The 12,566-nt window shown below is 42.5% G+C and overlaps 1 protein-coding gene across 3 annotated transcripts in view; it reads right to left on the bottom strand.

The window, feature by feature from the left end:
- Positions 1-702, bottom strand: part of ZNF343 (zinc finger protein 343) — a 28,264-nt gene extending 27,562 nt beyond the window's left edge. For all 3 annotated transcript variants that reach the window (XM_053574668.1, XM_053574667.1, XM_053574670.1), the window contains exon 1: positions 423-702. The gene's annotated coding sequence lies outside the window, so the exon portion shown is untranslated. The remainder of the gene's footprint in view (positions 1-422) is intronic.
- Positions 703-12,566: the final 11,864 nt, after the last annotated feature.

Raw genomic sequence — 12,566 nt, 5'->3', positions numbered from 1 at the left:
TTCCACAACCACTTGGTGATGCAGAACCCAAGTAAACGATCCCTCGCCAAAAGACTACCCGGGGATAAAAGCTCCTAGCCACACCTCTCGTCCCAGCACAGAGGTTGTTGCCCTGTTTAGACCTGCCTGAACTCATCCCCACAGCCCAAATAAACCCTAGGGATACATCATTAGACTGGGGCCTCCCTCCCCATTTGGAAATTGTTTGGCCTCTAATCCCACCACCGTTAAAAAAGAAACTAGAGTTCCAGATCAATCTTGCCGCAGCTAGGGAAATAAGGTCCTTGCCGCGCCCAGAAATTCAGAGGTCTCCCCATTGCCCCGCCCCAAATGCGCTCCTGGAGCCGCACCCCGTCCCCTAAAACCCAAACGCTCGCAACCTCCGGCCTGCGTTTCCTGCAGCGCCGCTCGCACTCCCCTACCTGAATCCTCGCCTAGGTCTGGCCTTTCCCGACCGTACACGCCGCCCGAGAAGGAGCATCCTGAGGCCAAGGACCCGGTAGGCCTCGCCGCAGCGGTCGGCCTCGGGCCCACGCCAGAATTCAGTTCCCAGAATCCTCGCGGGCTCCGGCTCCCTGGGCGGTCGCGGAGCCGCTTCTGGGCGTTAATTTAACGGGACAATGGCTATCGCAGTGACAGCCTCCCGTCTCTTTTCTCAAAATGCCCAGGCTGAAAATAGGTACCGGTTCCCAAGCGAAGTTTTTGCCCCATTGGCCCGTTCCTTAGAAAGACTATACTCCCCAGAGGCCTCTGCGGCAGCTTCGCTAGCGCTTCCGGATTCCGGAGAAGGCGTTTCTGATTGGCCAATTTGGCTGCTGAAGAGCACCAATTAGCAGAGTGCTTTCGCTTCAGGGACCGTAACAACCGCGTCAACTTAACGTGGAGACCATCTAGGTTTGACTTAGTCTTTCCTTGCACCCCTGTGGTCATCTCCGTTTTACTTGGATGTGGGGAGGGAGACAGATGGACAAAGCCATCTCCCAAAGTTTCTCTTGAGCCCTTACCCTCAACTCCTTTGCATTCCTTTGGGTGCCTTGTAGTCAGTTTCTTGTTGAAGTTCTTATAGTTAGTGACAAACTCTCATCCAGTTCTTGGAAGATGGAAGCCTCCCTCAGGCTGGAATCGGACTGGCCACTTAGGTAAGGTCCTGGTTAAGAACTGGGCTGCATTCATACCTTCTGCAACAGGCCAGTTGGGGGTCGGCAAAGCAGGCTTTCTGCTCATGGGGAGAGCGTTTAAATCATAATGGTCAATAAAAATTAAATTGAATTTTCCTGTTGCCAAAAGGGAAATAGACCTGACCTCCCTCCCTTAGTATTTCCATGAGAATTTTATTTGTAAATCATTTTCCCCTTTGATGTGTATATAATTCTTTTAAAAGGCTGAAGAAGCATCTTGCCAGCTTTGCAATGTAGGAGTGTTTTTCTTAAAAGCCTAGGGAGCCGTCACTTTGAAATGTAAACATTAAGGAAGATGATGCCTCTATCTCCCTAGAAGTTTAGCTTAGGTGCATAGTTCCAAACTATTAACTGCCTGGTTGCCATACATAGAAATAGTTTTATTTTTCTTTCTGATAAAGGCAATTAACTAGCACAGATGACTACCCCAATTATCAGGTGAATTTAGGATGAACTATGAAAAATTGTACTGCAAACGATGTCAGATCTTTTTAAAAGAGGGCAAATTATCTTTAATCTTCAGAACATGTTTGTAATAGATTGTATCTGTTCAACTAGATAAAAAGTGAAGTTTCTTTCTGTCTTTAGAATCTCATTAACAGATCACCTATGATGATCACCTATCTCTCAATTTCTGGGCACTTTGAAGTCTCAATAATAAAACTGTTCTCTTTCTTTTTTACATTTGTAAAGAGGATTTTATGCATTGGCAGGAGATTTTATTTTTATTTTCTCCAACACCTTGCCTCCTTCTACCCTCTTATTTCTCTTCACCTTCCCTATATCACTCTTCTGAGACTTCCCTGTTTTCTAGTGTTCAAGAGACAAAGAAAAGGGCTCCCAAGGCCACCATGAGCCAAGAGATATATAAAAATTTCCTGAAATTCTGTCCAGCTTCCACAGAATACACTGATTCCCTTCTCTTATCTTGGGGGCTGCCGTGTTAGCAGGGAGCAGAATCCAGCCCTGGACCTGGAGCCCTTCCTCAGCATCCTTCTGTGCTCCATCATGACTGCTATTCATCAAATGAATAACAGACATGGAACGGTTGAAGTAAAAATACAACCAAAAAAAATGAAATAAAAATACAAGGACAGACGTGACATCAATGGGAAATCTCTGTGCCTTCTGTTTAATTTTGCTGTGAATTTAATGCTTCTCTAAAAATGAAGTCTGTTTATTAAAAAGAAAGGGTAGAAAAACTGTGCAGAGGTTTTACTTGTCGTTGCCCCACTCCCCTCCATGACACCTCAGTAGTCTTGAAGCCCGCATTCACAGCATGAGATGCATTGACGACATCAGCTAACATATTTAGTGATGAAAACTGAAAAATTTTCTCCTAAGATCAATGACAAGGCAAAAAGATGCCAACTTTTGCCTTTTCTATGCAACATTGTACTGGAAGATCTATCCAGAACAATTAGACAAAAAAAGAAGGAAGGGAAGGAATGTCCAAATTGGAAACAAAAAAGTAAAACTATCTTCTTTTTATATTCACAGATAAGGTGATCTTGTATGTGGTAAATCTTGTATTTCTGTAGCTCACAGTGAACAGTTTAAAAATGAAATTAAATGATTTCATTATAATATGAAAATGATTTCATTACAAATTATAAATGATTTCGTTTATAATAGCATCAAAAAGAATAGCATACTTAAAATCTAAACAAGGAGGTACAAGATTTATACACTGAAAATAACAAAATATTACTGAAAAATATGTAAAGATATAAACTACAACATGTGTTCATAGATTAGAAGATTTATTTTTTATTTTTTATTTTTGTTGCAGTTTGGCCGGGGCTGGGTTTGAACCTGCCACCCTCGGCATATGGGGCCGGCGCCCTATTCACTGAGCCACAGGCACCGCCCAGATTAGAAGATTTAATTTTTTTTTTTTTTTTTGAGACAGAGTCTCACTTTGTCGACCCTGGTAGAGTACTGTGGCGTCATAGCTCACAGCAACCTCAGACTCTTGGACTCAAGCAATTCTCTTGCCTCAGCCTCCCAAGTAGCTGGGACTACAAGTGCCTGCTACAATTCTCGGCTATTGTTTTTTTTGGGGGGGGAGGGGGAGTTCTTGCTCTTACTGAGGCTGGTCTCGAACCCCTGAGCTCAGGCAATCCACCCACCTCAGCCCCTCAGAATGGTAGGATTACAGGTGTGAGCCACTGCACCCTGCCAAAGATTTAATATTGTTAAAATGGCAATATGATTTAATATTGTTAAGATGGCAGTACTCCCCAAAGAAATTTATAAATTCACTGCTATCCCTGTCAAAATTCCAATGGCTGTTTTACATAAATAGAATAGAAAATATGATCCTAAAGTTTATATGGAATTTTTAGGGACCCCAGATAGCCAAGACAATTTTGCAAAAGAAGGACAAAGTTGAGCAACTTCCACACTTAATACAAAGCTTTGGTAATCAAAAAGTATGGTATAAAGAGAGACATAAAAAACAATGGATAGAATTGAGAGTCCAAAAAGAAACCCATACAGAAGTAGTTAACTGATTTTAAACTTGGCAGGGCACGGTGGCTCACGCCTGTAATCCTAGGGTGCCGACACTATTAAATGGGGAATGAATAAATAAATAAATAATGCTGGAACAACTAGATAACCACATGCAAAAGAAGTTGGGACCTCTACCTCCCACTACATACAAAAATTTACTCAAAGTGGATAAAAACCTAAAATATAAAAGTTAAAACTCTAAAATGAAGTTAGAAAAATTAGCTGGGCATGATAGCATGTGCCTGGAGTTTTCAGCAATTTGAGAGGCTGAGGGAGGTGGATCACTTGAACCCAGAAGTCAGAGGTTGCAGTGAGCTATGATGGTATCACTGCACTCTAACCCAGGCAACAGAGTGAGACTCTATGTCAATATAAAAATAAAAATGAAATAAAATAAAATGGCAAAAAACTCAGGCTCAGTGTGGTGGCTCACACTTGTAATCCTTTAGGAGGCCAAGGTGGGTGGATTGCTTGAGCTCAGGATTTTGAGACCAGCCTGGAAGATTGAGATCCCAACTCTACTAAAAATGAAAAAACTGAGGCAAGAGGATCTCTTGAGCCCAAGAATTCAAGGTTACTTGGAGCTACGATGCCTTGGTACTCTACCCAGGACAACTGAGCGAGACTCTTATTTAAAAAAAAAAAAAAGAGAGAGAGAGAGAAAAGAAAAGAAAGAAATAGGTAAAAGACAAAGACTTAATAGACATTTCTTCAAAGAAAATATTTTGTGTAAATGGAAAAAACTCATAAAAAGAGGCTTATCAACATTAGTCATTAGGAAAATACAAACCCAAACCATAACCTGTACCCAGTGTAATAGCTATAATAAAAAAATAATTTTTTAAATGGGGAATAATAATAATAATAATAATAATAACTGTTGGCAAGGATATGGAGAAACTAGAAACCTCATACATATACTGTAAGGGTCTGACAATTAAGTTTGCAAACTTGCCACCACGTGCTTACGTTGCCAGCACTGTTACAAACAAGTGGGTAAGAGTTCATAACCTTGGTATGTCAGCGTCTCATAGCTGTCAATATGTGGAAGTGTCTTGCTGGAGGTGTTCATTATTGTTGTGTGTTTTTGTGTGCCATCCAGAGAATGTCAGAGCTTGAATTACAGCAATGAGCAAACGTCAAACTTCTTGTTAAACTTGGCAAGAGTGGAAGTAAAATTATGGGCATGCTAGTCCAAGTTTATGGGGATAAATGCCATGAAGAAAACAGCAGTGTACAAATAGATTAAATGTTTTTCTGAGAGGAGAGAGAACATCACTAATTAAGAGAGGTCAGAGTAGCCAGTAATAAGCAGAACTGACAAAAACATGGCAAAAAAATTGTCACTTGTGCATCAAAATCATGAGCTGAGGCTCAGTGCCTGTAGCTCAGCAGCTAGGGTGCCAGCCACATACACCAGAGCTGACGGGTTCAAACCCAGCCCGGGGCCTGCCAAACAACAATAACAACTGCAACCAAAAAATAGCCAGCTACTTGGGAGGCTGAGGCAAGAGAATTGCTTGAGCTCAAGAGTTTGAGGTGGCTGTGAGCTGTGATGTCACAGCACTCTACCAAGGGTGACATAGTGAGACTCTGTCTCAAAAAAACAAAAAATCATCAGCTGACTGGGAGAAGCCTTGCAGACCAAGTAAACTTTGATAGAGAAATGAGAAGATTTAATCTGGGCCAACAAATCATGGCTCTTGCATTATGATGATGAACTTGCTCACACAGCACTGTGTATGAGGGAATTTTTAGCCAGTGAACAAATAACTGTATCGGAACACTCTACTTACTCACCTGATCTGGCCCTCAATAACTTTTTTTTACCCAAAGATGAAGGAAATATTGAAGACATTTTAATGACATTCAGGATATCAAGGGTAATACAATGACAGCATTGATGGCCATTAAAGAAAAAAGAGTTCCCACAGAGTCAGGAGGATCACTTGAGGTCAAGCATTTGAGACCAGCCTGAACAAGAATGAGACCCTGTCTCTACTGAAAATAGAAAAATTAGGGGAGAGGAGGGGAGAAGAGAAAAGGAAGGAAAGGGAATGGAAGGGAAGAGAAGGGAAGGGGAGTTCCAAAATTGCTATGGAGGGTGGCCTGGGCACTAACATTGGTGCATAGCTTCCTAAGGGAGTACTTCAAAAGTGAGCATAGTAATATTCAACAATGAAGTATGTAAGACTTCACAAATGTTAGGATGAGTTCACGAATTTAATTATCAGGTGTGTATCATTTATGAAGCTTATAAATTTTATTTGTAATGGATGAGTAACTTCGAGCTTGATTTCATATATACTGCCTAATTTAGACTACCTACACTCTAATTCTCCCTGAGAAGTTACAATTACTTTTGAGAATGACTATGTCTGCTTCTGAGCTCATTCTCATTAATATACTGCTTAACTTTGACTAGATAGTCTCTAATTCACCTTAAGGAGAAGGGGTACCAGTGGGAAACTGGTTTGGGAAAATCACTGGTCAGCTCTGGCCCCAGAAATTCAGTCAGACATCCTCTGCAAAGTATTTGTGAACATAGGGACTCGTCTTTTCAGAGAAAAGTGGGGACTTAATCTATGGGTAAGTGGCAGATACTTGGTGTCTGGAAGGGAGTATTGAGGACAGTATTGGGAGTATTGAGACTCTAAAGCAAAAACTAGGAACTTAGCTTCTGGTGGGAGCTGCAGGAAGATAGCTTTTGGGGTAGGAAGTGGGTATTGAGTTTGTGGTGCAAGTGGTATGGACTTAGTCTCTAGAAGTGAAATCAGAATTCACCGCTAGAAGGGTAAGTCTGGACTTAGCCATTGTGACAAATAGTGAGGACACAGATTCTGGATGGAGAAGCAAGAATTTAGCCTCTCATGAGAGAAATGAGAATGTAATGTCTGTGGTGAATCATGGGAACTTAGCCTCTGGAAGGAGAAGAGTGGACTGGAACTATGGAGCAAATGGTGGAAATACTACATTTGGATGAGCATTGGGAACTCAACCATCGGAAGTGGAAGTTTAACCTCTATGGTGATCAGTAGGGGCTTATCTTCGACTCAAGTAGGGACTCAGCAAGGGGAAGGGGTATTGTGAAGCAAGCAGTGGGTTCTTATCCTCTGAAGAGAGAAGCAGGGGTGTAGCTTCTGGGGGAGAGGTAGAGCCTGCCTATGGAGCCAAATCTAGACTCAGTCTCTGGAGGGAGAATTGTGGGCCTTAGCTGTGGGGACAGCTCTGGGGCATTAAATTCAGACCTAGAAGTACTCAGAGTAAGGTGTGAACAGTGCATATAGGCTCTGAGATAAGCGGCCACTTCTGCAGCCAGAATTTGGGCACAGCCTCTAGAAAGGGAAGTGGGGCGGTACCTGTGGCTCAGTGAGTATACCAAGGGTGGTGAGTTCAAACCCGGCCCCGGCCACACTGCAACAAAAAAAAATAGCCAGGTGTTGTGGCAGACACCTGTAGTCCCAGCTACTCAGGAGGCTGAGGCAAGGGAATCACCTAAGCCCAAAGAGTTGGAAGTTGCTGTGAGCTGTGATGGCACAGCACTGTACCCAGAGTGACAAAGTAAAACTCTGTCTCTAAAAAAAAAAAAAAAAAAATAGAATGGGAAGTGTGGACCTAGCCAGTGGGGCAGATGGTGGAGACAGCCTCTGGATGGAGAAGAGGGATCTCAGTCTCTAGTGCAGGAAATGAGCTCCAGTGTGGGGATTGGAGATTTAGCCTCTAAGATAGGAGATGGGGTCTTAGCTTCTAGAGCTGAAATGTGGACTCAGCTTTTGGAGGGAAAAGCAGGGACATAGTTGATGATGGTTTCAGTCAAAACCAGTCACGTACTTGGGAAAAGAGGGGCCTTTGTGCCAGGCCTGGGAGGAGCCAAGACCCTCCTACTGTCTGAAGGAAGGAGGACATTTTAAGCTAAATGTGTATTTCTGAAGTTGTGTGCACATGTAAAGTTTAATAAACACTTATGAAGGTTTGTTTGAAATGAATAAGTGATTTTGAGTTTGATTTCACATAAACTTAGATACATTTTAAGTTACTCTGAAAAGGTCCTTTGAGAATGCTTGATCTGCACTTGTTTTAATATCAACTTTTACATGTGGATTATCTCTAAGGAGCAGTGAGAAGTGTCATTTGAAATGAATGAGTGATTTTGAGCTTGATTTCATCTAAAATGCTTAGTGTTGGCAAGATTGACTCTAATTCCTCATAAGGAGTTAAGTTAAGGACATATTCTGTAATACTACTTAGATATATCTAAATTGGTTGTAACTTATTTTATTTGCTTTCTCACTATCAGAAGTTAGGGGAATGTCTGATTCTTAGCTTATTTACAAACACATTATAAATAACTCATTTTCATTAATTCAACATAGTAAGGTACTTTTGCATTACCTTATATGCAATGTGACACTGTTCTTATTTAATGTACTTAATTTGCTGTAACTCACACCAAAATGGTATTTTTGAGGTAATTGTGTTTCTGAGCTTATTTGCATAAGTAAAATGTATACAGTATTACAAAGCTGATGCATTTTATTTTAAATGAGTAATTTTGAACTTAATTTTGCCTAGACATGATTTGTTCTAATTTCCCATATGTAATTGAGTTTAGGAATACTAAATTTATAAATACCTAAATTTATAATTATTTACTGTAACTTGCATTAAGATGTATATTTATTTTGAGATAAGTGTTTCTGAGCTAGTTTGTTAGCACATCTTTCTACTCCAATGTGCTCTAGGTCACAAAAAGTCATTAGGCCTTACTTTCTTTCCTTTTTTTTTTTCTGAGACAGAGTCTCAAGCTGTCTCTCCTGGCATCACAGCTCACAGCAACCTCCAACTCTTCGGCTTAAGCGATTCTCTTGCCCAAGCCTCCCAAGTAGCTGGGACTACAGGTTGCAGTTTTCGTTGTTGCTTAGCAGACACAGGCTGGGCTCGAACCCACCAAACTAGGTGTATGTGACCTGCGCCCTTGCCGACTGAGCTACGGGCGCCACCCCGTTAGGGCTTACTTTCAATTTTAACGTTAACCGCTTAGTTGCATTTATATTTGCTCTAACCCGCAGTAATAAGATGCTTTAGAGATCAAAGCGTGATTCTGAGCCTCTTAAATTACACTGCTTAGATTCTTCTAAAGGTGCTCTAACAGCAAATGCTTACTCCGGCAAAGAACGTGTGATTCTGAGGTTGTTTCACATACACTGGCTAGAGTCCCCCGAGTCCCCATCTCCCACCGCCAGGTGGAGGCGCTAGTTCTGACCCCAGGCGGTCCCCTAACTGCCATGCTGAGTTTACCGCAATGCTAAGCCCAACTTGGTTGACAGGGGGCGCTCGCCGACATCTCAAGTCTGGCAGGTGAGACCGCTGCAGGCGAGCCGGGGAACCCAAGGGCCTCGGCGGCCCTGTCCTGCTGCTGCCTGGCAGGGGCGACGCCCGAGGGTTGACAGCCGAACTGGCAGCTTTCAGAGGGCCCCTGGCACTGCTGGCCCCAAGAGGCCCAGGACCTGGGTCATCTCTCTTCTCTCCAGAGTGGAACTGGATCCCTCCTGCCTCTCCCTCTGGGGCTCAGCACCCCCGCCCACCCGAGTTTCCTCAAAAGATGGGGTCCTTGGTCTGCCATCTTCAGAGACGTTTCTGTTCCGTTCTCTTGCCCACATAGAAATAGGGTTGTCTGCTTTTTTCTTGTTGATTAATTTGAGTTCTCTGTAGATTCTAGTTATCAGACCTTTTTCACATTCATAACATGTTAAAAAAAAAACAAAACTGCTCCCATTCAGAAGGCTGTCTTGTTTGCTTTGTTTGTGGTACCCTTAGCTGTGCAGAAGGTTTTTAGCTTGATCAAATCCCAGTTATTTATTTTTGGTGTTGCTGCAATTGGGGGCGGGAGGCTTCCTCATAAAATCTTTTCCCAGACCAGTATTTTCAAGCGTTTTCCCCACATTCTCTTCAGAATTTTTATTGTTTCATGTCTTAAATTTAAATACTTTATCCAGCAAGAGTCAATTTTTATCAATTGTGAGAGATAAGGGTCCAGGTTCAGTCTTCTACATGTGGCTAACCAGTTCTCTCAGCACTATTTGTTAAATAGGAATTCTTTTTTTTTTCTTTTTTTGATACAGAGCCTTAAGCTGTCACCCTGGGTAGAGTGCTGTGGCATCACAGCTCACAGCAATCTCCAACTCCTGGGCTTAAGTGACTCTCTTGCCTCAGCCTCCCAAGTAGCTGGGACCACAGGTGCCTGCCACAACACCCAGCTATTTTTTTGGTTGTAGCCGTCATTGTTGTTTGGCAGGCCCGGACTGGATTTGAACCCGCCAGCTCAGGTGTATGTGGCTGGTGCCTTAGCTGCTTGAGCCACAGGCACCAAGCCTTAAATTGGGATTCTTTTCCCCAGTGCATGCTTTTGTTAGGCTTATCAAAGATCGAAAGATGATATGTGGCTGGGTTCATCTCTAGATTCTTTATTCTATTTCATAGCTCTACATCTCTATTTTTGTGCCAGTACCATGCTGTTTTGATCACTATAGACTTGTAGTGTAAGCTGAAGTCTGGTAATGTGATACCTCCAGATCTGTGTTTGTTTCTAAGAATTGTAGTGGCTATTCAGGGTTTTTTTCTTGTTCCATAAGAAATGAAGTACTATTTTTTCAAATTCTTTAAAGTATTATATTGGTGCTTTGATGGAGATTGCATTAAACTTGTAGATTGCTTTGGGTAGGAAGGACATTTTAACAATATTGATTCTTCCCAGCCATGAGCACAGTATGTTCTTCCATTTGTTAACATCTCCTGATGACAGCTGAATGGCCAATAGACACATGAAAAAATGCTTATCATCTTTGATTATCAGAGAAATGCAAAGCAAAATCACTCTGAGATGTCACCTAACTCCATCACAAAGTCCCAAAATTCCAGATGCTGGCATGGATGTGGAGAGATGGGAACACTTCTACACTGCTGGTGGGATTGCAAACTAATACAGCCTTTTTGGAGAAAGTATGGAGAATGCTCAAAGAATTAAAAGTTGACCTTCCATTGGATCCTGCAATCCCATATCTACCCAGAAGAACAAAACTCTTTTTACCACAAAGACATTTGCACCAGAATGTTTATTGCAGCTCAATTCATAATTGCCAAGTGGTGTAAGTAACCCAAATGCCCATCGACCCATGAATGGATCAACAAACTGTAGTATGTATATATTATGCAATACTATTCAGCCATAAAAAATATGGAGATTTTGCATCTTTTATGTTTACCTGGATGGAGTTGAAACACATTCTTCTTAATGAAGTGTCTCAAGAATGGAAAAAATTTATCCAATGTACTCAATACTGATAAGAAACTAATATATGAACAATGACACACTCATATGAACAGTAAAACACAAGTATAGTCTATGAAGGAGGTGGGGTTAGGGGGGAGGGGGAAGGGGAAGAGCAATTGGCAGGAGGAGGGAGGGCCTTTGGTGGGATCTCACCTACTGTGCACAATGCAAAGGTGTTCAGCATGCACCCTGGGTGAGGGGCTCCTATACAACTTAAATTTTACCTTGAAAGTGAGAGCAATGTAACCTAAAAATTTCTACCCTCATATTAATTTGAGAAAAAGAAGATGGGATCCTGAAGTTTTTACTCCAGAAACAGAATCAGGAAATTTTGGACCAAGGTCTTAGTCCTGACCTTCTGCTCCAGAGACTAAATAGTGATTTACATGAGGCCAAGGCTCCACGTGCCCCTCCCACATCTCGGAGGACATGACCCCACCTGAGTCCAGACCTGCCACCTGGCCCTACTGAGGATGAGCCTTGATCACTCTCTTAGTGCTGGATGATGCTTCCAGCCACCAACTCCCCATTTACACACACACACGCAGAGGCTAAGTACCCACTTGTGGCCCAGAAGCGAAGTCTCCACCTTTTATCTTAGTGGCCTCAGAATCCCAATTTACACAGGCTTCCTCAGAGAAATGCCAGGCAAATGGCAAGGATGAAGAGCAGCTGCAGCCCTGGGTCCTCCATGGAATCCTGAGGCCTTGGAGGAGAAAATTGGAGAGAGTGTCTCTGGGGACTGAAGGACAATGAAGCCCCAAATCCATGCACTCTCTGCCCAAGCCTATTCTATGTTCCCCCACTTCCAACCTCAGAGGGATTTGTGCCATGTGGCTAAGAACATTCACCAGAGTGTTACCGTAAAGGCTAAAGTAAACCATAATCATAGTCAGTACCACATTAGAAAAACTTAGTGAAGCAGTCACCTCTGAAAACCAGACATAGATATTGTGTGAATATTCAATAAAACCCCCCCACAGAATTGTATACTTCAATAGGGTGAATTTTATGATATGTTCACTATACTTCCATAAAGCTGTTCTTAAAAACAACCCCCCCAGAAAAGATTGATTGGACACCAGATCCTCTCCCCAACTCCTGCAGATTCAGAGTTGGCTCTCTGAAAAGGTTGACAAAGTGGGAAGCTCTGGGCTGAAGGATAGTAGACAGAGCAAGAGTAAGATGAGGAACCAAATGAAAACAAAAGAATGGAGTGAATATCCACATGCCAGAGAGCTGGACTCTCAGACCTCCCTCTTCTTCAGCCAAGCAGGATATGAGAACATTTCTCTCTGAGAGTTCTGCACTGTCCAAAAGAAAAGGCCCCAAAACAATAGGAGTGGGTATCTTTTATCCCTGCCTCATCGCCCTATAGCTGTGGTTCTCAATCTTAGGTGACTTATCCCCAAGCACAGTACATTTAACAATGCCTGGTTAGGAGGTCGAGGTGGGTGGATTGCCTGAGCCAGAGCAAGACCTCACCTCTAAAAATAGCTGGGCGTTGTGGTGGGCGCCTGTAGTCCCAGCTACTTAGGAGG

Source organism: Nycticebus coucang, chromosome 21 (assembly GCF_027406575.1).
Source record: "Nycticebus coucang isolate mNycCou1 chromosome 21, mNycCou1.pri, whole genome shotgun sequence".
NCBI lineage: Eukaryota > Metazoa > Chordata > Mammalia > Primates > Lorisidae > Nycticebus > Nycticebus coucang.
Note: the sequence above shows the minus strand (reverse complement) of the source record. Positions and strands in the feature narration are given on the sequence as shown.